This window comes from Ruditapes philippinarum, unplaced genomic scaffold (genome assembly GCF_026571515.1).
Source record: "Ruditapes philippinarum isolate M1 unplaced genomic scaffold, ASM2657151v2 ctg1273_1_1_1_1, whole genome shotgun sequence".
Lineage (NCBI taxonomy): Eukaryota > Metazoa > Mollusca > Bivalvia > Venerida > Veneridae > Ruditapes > Ruditapes philippinarum.
In genome coordinates, this window is record NW_026865545.1 from 48903 (window position 1) to 57747 (window position 8845).

Here is an 8845-nt window from a genome sequence, read left to right on the forward strand (position 1 = left end):
AAATAAAAGCCCTTGGACTAAAATTGGCCCTGCTGGGGGGAGGCCTATATACAGATGCGACCTCAGGGCCATCATGGCCCTCTTGTATTTATAAACATTTATATTTATATACATTTGTATATAAGAATGTTAATTGTTTGCAGCTACACAAGATGGAAACAACACCTAATATTTCAAATGTCTAAACCATCATAAATTTTGTATGACACAAAAGAATTTTTTTCAATTGAATTCATGAAGTTATTCCAATGTTTAAACTAAAACATTGAAAATTTTACTGTATGAATTTATGAAACACTTTGTTGTGACTTGGAATACTTTCGAGATTGTGATGACTATTTAGTTAATGTTGATGTATTTAAATGATGTATTATTTGTGCTTACAATAGAAGTATGTGTTGAAAAAAATTATACACTTCATTTCTGTTTGGAAGGTGATGTTATCGGGACCAATTGTATAGGCCCAACAGCTACAACATCCATGCATACCAATTACAGTATTATATAAGGTTGATGTCATTTTAGTAAATCAGAACCAAGCATTTTAAAGAAAATGTGTAAAGAAACAAATTTCTTCTATGCCGTAGAAATATTATGACACAATTTAATTTGAAAATTAAATACAGCGATTCTCTTATAATTAATTCAAAGGCATCAAATTACTTTGACTACTGAGATGCAGCATTCCATTCCCCTAAGGGATCTGATAAGTTCAGTAGTGTAGCACGACAATAATCTTGTTTCTTAGGGATCTCAGTATGCATGAAAGAATCCCTTATAACTGTTGTAGAATCTGCTATTGCAAGAATATTATGGTCGGGTGATAGCCTCAATCATAGTGCGGTTCGAGAAATCCAAGTTGGCGTCCAATATCAAAGTTATCACAAAGGATTGGGTCATGAATCTTTATTGAATGATTTTATTCAGATTTATATCTCCCCTTCAAAATGTGAACTGAAAAGAATTTAAACCTGGTACTGCGCCGATCATTAGTACATTTTTGTACTTTGATTTTAATATGGTTGTTAAGGATATTATCACATTATATTTATGGTAGTTAGTTGCATTCCTTACATATTTTGTTTTTTGATATGAATACAATCATTGAAGAGACCAAAGAATCAAAAAACCGTGTTTTTTTACGTTATAATGTATTTATATTTGTGTTACTGTGAAATATTATTTTGATGTGCATGTGTACTTTGTATGCATGACTGATGGAGATTAAAGCATATAATGAATATTTGAATTTTGTTTTACTTGACTTTATGAACCACATATAGACAGCAATCCTCACTTCAGTGTCCTTGTCTAGATTTCTGGTGAAAAAAAATGTGCAGTAAAACAAAATATTTTTATAACCATAATTGAAAATTCTGATATTTTCATAAATGTGGTATCCCTATGCTCACCAACTTAAGTTCCCTTTTTATTGCTTTGAAAAAAGAATGAATGGTTCACCTTTAGCAAGTACATGCTGCCTTTCAATAAACATAACTTAGTGTACTAATAAAGGGAAGTAACCGCTGCAAGGAGTTTGCGCTGAGTTTTCCAATATTTACACAATCAGGCAGCCGAAGAATTAACCCATTACTTCATATACACGCCTTTTAACGCCTTTTCACCCCCAACCCTTTTTGTTGTCTCAAATGGTGAAAAAATGCCTTATTTAGGCCCCCAACACTTGTTTTTGTTTGAGAAATGTTGTTAAAAAAAGTGACCACTTTTTCGGCGCGGCTCCCCAACCAAAAGATACATCAGGGGGTTGCCAGAAGGGGGATGTGCCCCCTTCTGTTTGGGGGGTTTGAAGGGGGGCGGAGTCCCCCTCATCGCCAAGAAAATTTTGGACTTGTGAGAGGCTATAAATGACCTCAGATTGATCATAAGGTAACGTGTAACCAACGCTGAAAAGCATTTGACTCTATCTCAATCCATTGAGAAGTTGCAGCACTTTGAAATTAATTATGATAGAAAAAATCAACGCAAAATAGGTGATTTTTGGCAATTTTGAGATGTCCCCTCGTTGCCATGGTAACAGAAAATTTAAGCCTGAGCATGCGGTGCATAGAAAAACCGGAAAGCACCGGATAGCACCGAAAAACCGGAAAGCACTCAAATTTCTGATAAAAACATATGAAAACGTTAATTAATCGGTTTGAAAGTGTTACCAATCGATTTATTAGATCAAAATCTTACAGACAAGTCATTTTTATAAAAATATATTGATAATTATTACGAGTATTTAGGAAAATAGATATATCGAATGCTTTCCGGTCCTGCTAAGATACATGTACATTACCGGATAGCAATATTGTTTATCAAAGTTATACATGGAAACTTTATTTTATTGGTTTGAAAGTGTTTTCAATCTATTTAGTAGTTGAAGATCTGTATATCATGACGTTTTTATAAATATTTTATGTTTCATTACGCGATTTTCAAAGTTGCTACATAGTTGTATTGATTGCTTTCCGGTAATGCTAAAGTACAACTACTTTACCGAATAGCACTCGAATATTTATATAAATCACACTAATCCTTCATATTAATTATGTGAAAGTGTGATAAATTGATTTATTAAGTTGAACTTATTTTATTTTAAAATATTATGATTAGTTACACGATTTTTCAATACCATATATTATTGTATCATATTTCTAATATTTTAAAGGTTGTGTGAAGGACAGAAAGATGTTGTGTTAAAAGTACCAAGAAGTTATTCAAAGCATTGAACCATATTTTTTATTATTATATTTTTATATTATGTAAAATTAAGAAAAACTTATAAATTTTCGTTCAGTTATGTCTTTATTTTGACCATACTATGTGTACCGAAAAGCAATGTGGTCATCAGTGGAGGACAGTAGCTGTTGTATTGTTTATCACACGTGCTAATCCATGCTGATTAAAGACCTTGTATATTGCAGCACCTAAAGGGGATGATTTAATCAAATTGTATACAATTATGATAATTGAGAGTACCGACCTGCACATCAAAGTTGCATTAATCCGACACTGTCCTTTACATGCACATGTTGTTGCAAGGACAATGGTCGAGTCAACATTTGTGCCAAGTTTGATTAGTGTTGAAGCAGTTTTTATAGTATTATAGCAATTTAAACTTGTAACGGGAGACTTTTCAATGAAAACAGCCATTTTTCACAAAATGCTCATGAAGTAATGGGTTAAAGGAAGATCACTCCGAGGAGATTGAGAACTAAGATGATCTTTTCATGGATTGGAGCTAGTTAAATTTTTGTGTCGCTTACGGAGTAGGAGTGACAATAAGTAACACTCCTCCATTGTCTGTCCATCCGCCCACACTACCAAATACATACAATCTATCAGTTAAATACAGAATGAAAGAGAACAGAAGATATCATTCTGTTACGACAGAATAAGAGGCTTATAGCCCTCTACTTAACAAAGAAATGGCACCTCATCCTATTTTCAGTCGCCTGTCCATCTGTCACGAAACTGTCCATCTGTTGCAATTTCATCTGAACTTTACAGGAATGGTCAGAACCAAGTCTAGTTGTGCATAATCGTCGGCATTTTTAATAATTTTCAATAAGGTTTGTCATAGTTATGGCACTTAAAAGCTTTTTATGTTGCCTTTGCAGAGTAGTGGTGACATATAGAAATCACTTCCCTGTGGTCTGTCTGTCCGTTCTTCACAAAACTTGTCTGGACTACTCCTAAAACTACTGGTGCAATTTCATCATAAATTTAAAGACTGACCAGTGGCAAGTCTAGTTTTTCGTATCATCGGCATTTTCCAGTTCAATGATTTTTGTCAGAGTTCTGGCCTATAATAATTTTTATTTTTATGCCCCCCCCCCCCCATTCGAGGAAGAGGGGGTATATTGTTTTGCTAATGTCTGTCTGTCGGAAGACCACATGCTTTCAGCAGATCATCTTGAAAACAATTAATCACAAAGTCTTCATATTTTACAGAGTGATTAATCATAATAAGTAGATAACCTCTATTGAATTTGGGTCAAAGATCAAGGTCACAGGGACCTTAAATGTCAGAATAATTTCCGCTGATTATCTTGAAAAGGAATCATCATGAAGTCTTGATATTTCATTTAGTGATTGGTCATAACTAGAAGATGACCCCCTATTGATTTTGGGGTCACTAGATTAAAGGTCAAGGTCACAGGAGCCTTAAATGGCAGAATGGTTTCTGCTGATCATCTTGAAAGTATTCATCACATAGTCTTCATATTTCACATAGTGATTAGTCACAACTAGTAGATGATCCCTATAGATTTTGGGGTCACTTAATCAAAGGTCTTGGTCACAGGGACCTTAAATGTTAGAATGGTTTCTGCTGGTTATCTTGAAAAATATTCATTACAAAATCTTCATATTTTACATAGTGATTAATCATAGCTAGCAGATGACCCCTATTGTTTTTGAGGTCACTAGGTCAAGGTCACAGGGCTCTTAAATATCAGAATGCTTTCCTCTTATTATCTTGAAAAGTATTCATCACAATGTCTTCACATAGTATTTATTCATGACTAGAAGATGACCCCTATTGACTTTGGGATCACTAAATCAAAGGTCATGGTCACAGAGGCCTTAAATCTCAGAATGGGCTCATTATTTTGGTTACAATTCATCACAAAGTCTTCATATTTCAGGTATTGATTGGTCATAACTAGTAAATGACCCCTATTGGTCACCAGGTCAAAGGTTAAGGTCACAGGGTCCTTGAATGGTAGTATGAATTTAGCTCAGTATCTTGAAAGATAATTATCACAAAGTCTTCATATTTCACATAGTGATTGGTCATAACCAGCAGATGGCCCGTATTGCTTTTTTAGTTCAAAGGTCACGGTCACAGGGGCCTTAAATGTCAGAATGGTTTCCGCTCGTTATCTCGAAAATTATTTATTTTCATTATTTTTTTTCCATAGTTGAACACTACCTTGTACCCATTAATGACAAGTTTCTATAACAAAATTACCAATAATGTGAGTCAAGGGCTAGAAACGGGGCCATAATTATGTGTAGTTCGACATTTCTTGCTGTCCGGACCACTCCTCTGTAGCTCAAGTACTTGAGCATATTTCATGGGTTTTACGGTTGAATGATATTGGCCGAGTTATGGCCATTGAATAAAAGAGGTGGTTTTGTGTGTTGCCAGCTTCACAGAAGCTGGTACTAACCACTCAGACACTACTGGTGCAATTTCATTCAACATTTGGTTGTGCATATCATCAGCTTTTTATGGTTCAATGATTTTTGTCAGAGTTATGGCACTTCAGTTTTTTTCAAGTTTGTCCGGATACCACTAAAAAGCAGTTTCACTGGAACTTTTCGGTATTGATCTGTTGGTCAAGTACTTGTGCATATTACATGGGTTTTCTAGTTTAATGATTTTATGCCGACCTTCTATGAAGTTGCTGTCTCCTCTTCAGCATGAAATTTGTTTTTGTGACATCTAATATGATCACTGGCCAATTCGAAAACATGGCCAAAAATCACATGCTGTATTATAGATGTCAAGGTCGCCATTGTTTGCAAACATTGCTTTTAAACGGCATGCACAGTATAAAACAATTCATTTTAAAGGGGGCGGGGCCGGTAGGTACAAACTTTAAGCAGTAGCAAAAAATCTACAATGTTGAGCACCAGTTTTTTTGTGATATTTTGCATATATAAGGAGTTTCTAAAGCAAAGACGGTGTTCCTTTAGCCTGTACATTCGCAGGTATTTTTTGCCGTACCTAGGGGGCTTCAATTTCATAGCACATCGGCTACATTGACCACATATTGGTGATGATTTCAAACTCTTCTTATTAATTTTACAATATGTAAAATGAAAAAAATACGTTACATGTACCATAACACTTTTTTTTATTTACAATCGATTTTTAGTACATGTTACAGAATTTGTTATTGTGCGACCTTCAAACTGATGATATAGCAACAAATCTCATGCTACAAAATCTTGATTTCTGTTTTCTGCGCTCGGTTCTTTATGAACATTTATGAGGCCTAAACTAGTCATACGCTCACTCTCTATCGATTTTCAGAAGTAGGTTTTAGTTCAGTTTATGCCTTTGACATTGGCATGACCATTGAAAAGGGTCAAACAATGCCTCACGTTTGGCTTGTAAGGAAATTGTTTCCTTCAGAAAAAATGGGGTCGTTGAGTTTGAATCAGTCCACCACATACGCCACAGACTATAATATATGAAAACCACGATCAACAAGGAAGGTCGACGTAGCCCCCCACAAGGCCCAGCAACACAGGACCAAGGTTTATAGAATTCTACTGTGTAGTTCTACCAATCTATAATGATACCGTCTACTGAGTTTTATATTTTGCCTCAAAGTCACACATAAAAAGTGGTGTAGCGCAAGGAGCCAAGCAGGACCCCCAAACAAAATAGGACAGTGCAAAAGGCAAACACTGACGGGATAATTACTCTAATCAAAGACTTGCGGACAAAGATGAGTTTATCCACATCTAAGGTTAAATTAAAGGTGAGATACAATGTCCCATGATCTCGGGAAAGGCGGTCATTCTGCACCTGCATAATCTCGCAACTGTTATAATGATATATTACGAATGATAATGGTGTGAAAATTGTGACTAAGTTCAGTGATGTTTTGGCATCCCCTCGTATTAAGTTATATATTTCATTACATTACAATATATTTATCACCGCGTTATATAATACGCAAGTATCTTCTTTCAGAAATGTCAGAAAGTTAGTTATAACAAACAATGTAGATAATAACTGGAGTTAAATATAAAATTCACGTGAATCTTTTAAAGCAGCATGCCTCCAGATTCATGTTAATTTTCATGAAAATTTTGATAATGTATTAGAAAGTAAAATATTGTGAGGTGAACAAATAAAGTTAATAACATATTGCACTCGACAAAATAACCAAAAGAGGTCAAAATATGCAAAAACAGCCCTTACTGTGTTAGTTACGCTGTAGAAATATGGTGATAAAATACTGCAAAATCGGTCTTAAATCGAAAATAAAAATCATGTAAATAAACTATAACATGAATCTTTAATGTTTTTACCTTACTTAAAATATTAGTACATTTTTCTCAATTTTTATTTTCTTGAAATATTTTAAATTATGCTCATCTGGAGGCGTTCAGCTTAAAAGCATTTATTTAAGATCTTATGTGAAAAAGGGTCATGATTAAGGAAATGCATTGAAAGATATACGACTAAATTACCTTTAATAGTGATGCAACAGGGCATGGAACTGGCGTGATGACTCATCGCAATGTTTTGCTGACCATAAACATTGATAAAAATAATTATAAAATAATCTGGCGTTTCCTTTAAATAAGTGCATAGAATCGAGATGAAATTTTTCATTGAAACATAGGATGTTTTACAGTCATGTGAAGATTGTACGTAAGCAGAATGAATTACTATAACGTTACTGCTAGTTAAAAAGTATAACATAATAATTATATTTAATAAAGTTAACAAACTAATAAACTTTACATCGGATGGTAGATCATTGCAAAACTCTAGACGCTTTCAAAATATAAAAATATCTAGCATATCCATACATTTTCTAAGTTTATAGGTCTGGACAATCTTTATATTGTGGATTATATAATGCTTTAAGTATCAAATATACACCGGAATTCTTGTGTACAATATTTCCTAGATTATATTATACAATTATTGACTAGTGAGCCATTGAATATGATGTGATATTCACCGGCAGATGACATATTGACCGAGGCGATAGCCGAGGTCAATATGACTTTCTGCCGGTGAATATCACATCATATTCAATGGCTCACCAGTCAATAATTGTTTTATTATATGAATAGGCTAAGAATTTAAAAAAAATCACGAAAAAGTACATCCTTATTTACATGTACAAATTTTGCCTCGTTGGAGCGCGGGAAAAAAGACGCACGTGTTAGGCGTGCAACGACTACACGAACGCTGCGCATACAAAAGTAATTCAAGTTTATACTCATCTATGCGGTTTAGCCTTTAAGTATAACAGTAAAGTAATGATATTTCAATCGAGAAATATGCCATAAAGAACAAAACGCAATAAACACACGTAATTAACAGTCTACGGTGTATGGTCATTGAATATGAGTCTCAATCTATATTTAGACTTGGAAAATCCAATTCAGCCAGTTAATATGATACTACACCCAGTAATTATGATTTTATAAAAAGTTATGTTGACTACAGTTTGGACCAATGAGATTGCAGCTATTTTTAGATCATATAATAATTTGAAATAGAGCTGGAAAGGTGATAATACAACGGCATCGCAGTCATGGCAGTGTATGAAGGATACTCTCACAAATTAACCCTAATTTGGAAATTATTATTGCCTGTTTATAAAATTAATGAAAAGAATTTTTTTAAACGCAGCCAGTGGATTCGATTGCAACGCAGTGCGGTGGGTCCGATACCATTTATGCATATTTTGAGGGTTTATCTTGACGTAACGCACTTTTCAATTGAGTACAGCCTTTTTTTACTTTGACATCTGAGAAAAGTGTCTATTTGATGTTTACAACGATTTTAACTATTATATATACGCTCGTACAAATACATGTCCGAGTTCCGCTTATTGAAAATTCCTTTAGCCGTAATTATCATAGAATAATCCACGTTCAACTTTGTATAACTTTGTATATCTCGATGAAGATTGCATAGAAATCCAACACAAACATGGATAATATAGAGGAGAGTCAGGAGGGTAGAATCACATTTCGATTTTCTTAAAAAAAAAAAGATGAATTTTAAATAAATGTTTAAAAAGACGGAAACTAACCCTGCGATTGACCTATTTTTACAGTCACATCTGGTGTT